This window comes from Brassica oleracea, chromosome C3 (genome assembly GCF_000695525.1).
Source record: "Brassica oleracea var. oleracea cultivar TO1000 chromosome C3, BOL, whole genome shotgun sequence".
In the NCBI taxonomy this organism is placed as follows: Eukaryota; Viridiplantae; Streptophyta; class Magnoliopsida; order Brassicales; family Brassicaceae; genus Brassica; species Brassica oleracea.
The window spans coordinates 5,549,734-5,556,709 of NC_027750.1; the positions used below are offsets into that span (position 1 = coordinate 5,549,734).

Sequence of the window (6,976 nt, forward strand, 5' to 3'; positions counted from 1 at the left end):
AACCTTCTTCTAACTTACAAAAATTTAGTTTTGTAGTGTCAGACCGTTAAAGCGAGTTTTACTATATTTATTTACTGTAACACATGCATCTTCAACAATAATGGCCTTATACCAACCGATACACTATATATGTAGACTCTACCAGCCACTACATTTTTTCTGATAAAATGATAATATAAATGTGACAGGCGGCCCTTATATGGTAATGTATTAATTGAGGAAACCTAAAAACAAAAGTTGATTGTGTTAAGTAGCTTTTTACTTGTAAGTCACTGGGAACATGCAATTAGTTGGTAAGCATGATATCGGCCAGTACGATTACAAATTTAGTTATCGATTCCAAGAAAATCAAGTTACCTCTACTTTTTATTTAGAAAATAAAGTTTAATCATTGAAAGGATATTTATAATTGACAACCAAGTTAATTTAGCGGTACATAGTAGTCCTGGGCATATTATCCGAAATCCGAAAACCGAACCGGAACCGAACCGAAAAAACCAAGACCGAAACCGGACCGAAAATTACAAAAACCCGAACGGTTCTTATATTTCTAAATCCGAAAAACCGAAACCGAACCAGGACCGAACCGAGAACCGAACGGGTACCCGAATATTTTGAATATATTGAATTTTTTATTATTTTAAATTTTAATATATATAAAATATAATTTATAAATAAAAAATATCTAAAAAAATCCAAACTACCCGAATAACCCGGATATATTTTTGTTTTTTCCGGGTTTGGCTCGGATTTTTAGGGTTTTTTCGGTTTTTGGATTGTAAACCCGAACCAAACCCAAATTATTTGTAATACGGTTCTATTTCGAGTTTTATAAAAAAAATAGAAACCCGACCCGAACCTGACATTATCCGAACCGAACCGATCCGAAAAATGTACAGTTCCTAAACGGTTCCTAAACATTCCAATCCAAATAACCCGAAAACCGAATAAACCGAACCGATCCGAACCGAAAACCTGAATGCCCAGCACTAGTACATAGTTTCATCTCTAATATAGGAGTATGGTAATATGATATTATCTCAAAAGCAGAAAGTGAAGCTATAAAAAAATAATATAAAACTCTAATAAAACAGAAAACTCATTTATAGATCAGACAATTATATAAAGTTATATAGGGATCTAACCTATAGTTTTTAGAAATCTTGAAATTCGAAGAATATATGCATAAAATCTGAATCGAAAACAAACTATGATTACTAAGAATGCAAGAAACAGATAAAATAGTTCTAAACAAAAATTATAGGAAGTTGTCAAAAAATACAAAAGTTTCGTTTTCATATACAAAGAAATCAAATCCCTTAAGATTAAAAACTACTAAGGACTTAGCTTTCCTTTATCAAAAAAAAAAGGAATCAATACTATTAAATCATGATCATGACTAATTGATTGAAGTTTAGTCCAACAATAACTATCTTATAATATTTTATAACCATTTCTTCGATTCCAAATTAATAGAAACTCACTTCTTCCTATCATACTAAAAAACTGTCCACAACCTTTTAATATTAAAATCAACTTTTGCATTTTACTCAACTTTCTAACAGCTACAACTGAATAATCATATTATATTCACTATTCATATTATATATTTATAAATATTAATTCCAATTTAAATAACAAAATCAAATTATATAAGTAAATTTAAAAAATTATGTCTGAAAGTTTTAAAGCATAAAAATGATTTTAATACAAAATGGGTTATAAGATAAATGTTTTATTTTAATCTATTATATTAAAACAACATCAAAACCTATTGATATAAGTGTGGTACAATTATTAAAACCTCTTATTAATCATATAAGAAACAATATTATACAAAGAAAAACACAAAATATTAATAAAATTCAAAAATATAAAAAAATAAATTTTTAAAAAAATAAAAATAAAATAATAAACATACTCGCCAAAATCTAGTTAGCCTTTTAAAACTGGTTTTATTAGACTAATCTATAATTCAGACCCAGGCCTATTATAATAACGAGAGAATTGGCCCATTTTATTCAACCAGCCGCTGACCCATTTTCTATTTATTTAAACTAGATATAAAATAGACGGTAACTTCATACGAAATTAAGTTGCATATAGAACTATTTCTTTCCTTTTTTTTTTGAACTACAGTCTTTCCTAAAAGATAATTTTTACTGGAAAGATTGTTTTCTATATACATAAAGATTAAACAATATTATATTTCATTTTCAAAAGAAGACAAAGATAGTGGAAAGATTGTTTTCTATGTACAAAAGATTTATAATATGTAAATATGATATAATATTTTCTCATATTTGATTATCTCTTTCAGAGCCGTTCCTATTAGTTTGGTGGCCTAAAGCACACTAACATAATGTGGCCTTTATATTTAATTATCAAATGATTATATCATATAGTTTCCTTATAACTAAATTTTATTATGATAATAATGTATATTTTTAATAATGAATTTGAAAATACATTTTTGATTTAGCTTTAAGGAATGTAACTTTAAAATTTCATACAGCTAAAAAGATGTGGCTTTAGAAAATAAGATTTTTACAACCATTTTTTATATGTTTTTACTGTACCTTTAGTTTTTTTGTTGTAACTTTAAAAACTAAGATAAAACATGATTGGTAGTATTTAAGGTTGTAGATAAAAATTAAAGCTAAAGTCACTTTCTACAATCCAACCAATCACTCCCAATAGCTATTAAGAATGAAAAGAGATTTAAGGAGAACATACAGTTTTCAGTTACAAAAATCTGTAAATGAAGAAATTTAAAGAGAACATATAGTTAAATAAACAATATATATGACATCTGAATAAATGTAGTAAGAGAATACATAAAATATTATTTAAAAAACTACCATAATTGGAGTCGAAATTTCATAATGTCATTACTAATACCAGTGAATAAAAAAACCATAAAACAAGTTTATTAAATTGTTTATTAAATTGCGGCCCTTAAAAAAAGTTCATTAAATTGTGGCGTAAAACATATGTTTCTTCTGCATTTGCATTATGTAACGACGTCTTCAATCCAACACAATTTTTTCTCCAAAACGGATTAAAAAATACTTCAATCCTATTCCACTTCATAATGGGATTTATTCTGTAAATGGAGTAATTTATTGTTTTTTGTTCATTACTCTATTATAAAGTAAAAAATAAAATAGAATTGGAGTATTTTTACTTCATATTTATTTTTACTCTATTTTATAAAAAAAATTGAATATTACGTTAGAAATGCTCTAAAGACGGACCTCGTCTCTTTGCAAACTAGATATTTGAGATGGCTCTTGTTTTTCGTTTGTGTTGACTATTCTCTTTCTTGATTATTCTGTCTTTTTGTTTCATTCTGGCTATATTTTTATTCCTTTTAGATGCAAATAAATGCATGTCTACGATTAGTTCTTTGTATGTTTTTCATGCAATTCTGATTTATTTATTTTTATGAGAATATGATTAATTACTTGGTCAAATTAAATGGTTAGGATCTTTCAATTATAAATTTTGCTTTGTTTCCAAATACTGTAAGATATAAATTAAAGTAATAGAGATTTGCTATCCATAGAACAGTTACAAAATGAATTGTATTCTCTCTTTTTAGTCATACAAAATGAATTGTATTCAAGTCAAAGCAACAAATGTATTACAATGACAATTAATGTTTGATTTCATTCATCTCATCATGTACATATATAATATATATATACACAAATTATACATATCAAACAACAAACATCAGTTTTAATTTTGAATTCCAAGTCTAAATTAAATAACAAAATTGTTTAAGAGAATGGCACAAAAGGTGTGTATGATAATGATGACACTGATAATGATCGGATGTCATCTAAAAGCATGCAGTGGAATGGAAAACATGTCAAAGGAAGGCCATCTCACAACGTACGTAACTTACAGTTATCACATTTATTCATCAAGATATTTTTTCAGATCAACCTTTATCATAAAAGCCTAATGGATCATTGTCAATGCGTATATACATATATATACATTTAACATATGTAATAATAATTTGTGGTTGTGTGCAGAATGGAAACAATAAGGCCGGATGATGTTCCAAACCCAGTATGCATAAGGAACTGTAGTGTTACAAGTCACAGTAAAAAAGAGTTTCAAGATTGTATCATACATTGCGGATGATCAGTTCTGAATGTTCTATGTCGATGTATTAAAGATATTTACAACTCTTTTTCGAAAAATAAAAATAATAATAATGCATTATTGAACCGTTCGAATACAACGGCATAGCTGGAAAAAAAAAATTTGAACGACCGCTAAAAACTATTAGTACCCAAAATACATAACTAAAATTGGGAAATGCACTTAATAACACCGATATACGAAGGAATTGTTGAATTAGAGACATGAATTTTGGTCAATGAACAAAAGATGAGTCTGGTAATATAACGGTTGTGTGGGGATCTAAATTCCAAATTACAACTTTTTTCCTACTCGAACAACTCGATAACATAAACTAACTAATCATACGATTTGAACTTGTATCAGGAATCTTGGTGTGTTCTTCACTTGATTTTTAGCATCTCGACTATGTATAAGTATAACTTGATTTAGATTTGGTTTGTTTATGTAAAAATGTAATTTCCACACTAAAATCAACAGTTGCAAGAAAATGAAATTTGCCGAAACGTTAGAAAATTAAGAACTTTCTTTTCATATATGTTTCTTCAAGTAAAAAAAGCCATAATCGTCAAATTACATAACCTGATACGATACCCAAAAGCTTAAAACTACCAACAACTAGTTAAAACTTAAAAAAGCCATTACAAATAACTCCAAATCTAAGAGCTCGTGAACTTAGTCCGTGCGGATAATTTTTTATTTTATAAATGTACTAGGGTCAACCCGCCCTACGGGCGGAATTTGATGGATTGATTTTTATAAAAGACGTCACTTTGTAAAAAAATATTTTATCTTAAATTGGGTGTGAGTATGGTTATTGCGTACACCAAATTGAATTATATCACTAACTAATGATGACCAAGTTCTTAGTATTGTTGGCTTTTTAATTCCGAGTTGAAAGAATTTATAGTGTGTTAAGTTATTATATGTGTTTTGGTGAATGTTAGTAACTGATAATATTATCAATTTTGTTTTTATGTTTAGCTTTTTGTGTTTTTTTAGTTATATTTGCTTATATATAATGTAATTAATTGTGGTTATAAGTTTAATAATAAATATAAAATAGAAAGTAAGAAATAAAGAGAAAAAGCAAGAAATAAAGAGAAAAGGCAAGAAAAACAACAAATGTATTATTTTGGACAATCTGAGCACGGTACACGAAAATGAGAATCATTTTCAATAAAATATTGTGTCTCAAAATGTAGGGCATTTTATGTTTATTCAGATCCAATCAATTATGCATTGGTATCAGTAAACATGGTTTAGATCTGGTAATAATGGTTTTAGTGAATTGATATTATATTTAAAAAATCACGGTTTATGGATATGGTATGGTTTATTAACTGAGCAAACCAAGCGAACCGAAGATGTTGATTTTATATAATATAGTAGTATATTTAAAGGGTTTAATAATATACACAATACAATTCTATTGATATTCGGTAATTTTTTTGCATACAGTCCAAGTTAAGGCAAATAAACAAAATCTCTCCGTCGACAAAATATCTGATTTAATATTTACTTATTTAATAATATTATGGTTTAACATTTTATTTTTATAGTTTGTTATTATTATTATCTTAATTGGTTTACTAATTATTTTTCTATATTTTCTAATTTTTTGTTTTATATTTCATAGGGTACTTCAAAATTTTATGCTCATTGCATATCTATATCCTAACTATATATATATATATAACTTTCCTTATAGGGATTTGTTAGTTATACTTAAATTACTCTTTCTAATCAACCATTAAAATTTTCACAGCACAATAATTTAGAAGTTTGACTAAACTATAATTTTTGATATTAAAGCGTAATTTAATTTATACATAAATACGTACGATAAAAATTCTCTTATTGAATGTAGTTATAATTTTTTTCTACCTTTCTTGCTATAATATTCATGAAAGAATATTTCAAGTAGACATAATAGTTTATTTAATTAAACATGGAATTTTTTTTAGTTATGCTGGCTCTTTTTTTATGGTGTCTTTGTAGTATGCATATAATTCTATTATATATTTTGTTGATATCTTGATCCTTTAAAACATAGTATATATGTAATGTGTGTCACGGACTCTTTATATGAAATCTTAAATTAAAAACAATGTTTAAGCGTTAAGAAGAAGGTTTTCATAGTTTAGTCAAAATATGACACTTAAAACACTGGTGAATGATATTTTCGTCGAAGCCTATAATTGTTGAAGAACACAGTGGCTGCTTTTCCTGCGATGATAGTGATAAAGTCAGTACTTGAGAACATACCGGATCAGAGATAGCCAACCAAGTAAACCACTTCAATGCTAAGCTATAAATATAATGTATACAGGTCATGTGTTTAGCTTCTTAACTATTATGGAGCCGCCTTACTGTGTGAGCATTATATTTGTTGAATAAAATGCGAATGAAGGGAAATATCGAATATGAATGGACCATCGCATGTTTAGTATCTGCTGTCATTGTCAAATTGGACTCAGAATATGATTGTTGTTTACAATCATGATATAATATAGAGAATACTAACTTAGAATTAAAAAAAACAATATAATACCAAATATTTCTGAAATGAGATATATTTTATATTTGGTATTAAAAAACCAAATTTATAGAAGTAGCAAAGAGTGAAAGTCAAACTTGTTCATAAAACAAACACCAGAAAAGGAAAAAAAAACCAGCATAAACGACTTAAGCATTAAAAAAAAACTGCGTCTTGAACTCCAATCATCTTTCACCTATGCATTGCGTGCTTTCTTCACCTTCTCCGATGTTATCTGCGCCTGGCTACTTCCACCTTCAGCTTCACCACCAAAACCCG

General features: G+C 27.4%; 1 long non-coding RNA gene across 1 annotated transcript; it reads left to right on the forward strand.

Annotated features, from left to right (window-relative positions):
• The first annotated feature begins 3,730 nt into the window (after positions 1-3,730).
• Positions 3,731-4,244, forward strand: LOC106334200. Its single transcript, XR_001268551.1, has 2 exons — positions 3,731-3,900; positions 4,047-4,244. It is a non-coding gene; the product is annotated as an uncharacterized LOC106334200 (long non-coding RNA).
• Positions 4,245-6,976: the final 2,732 nt, after the last annotated feature.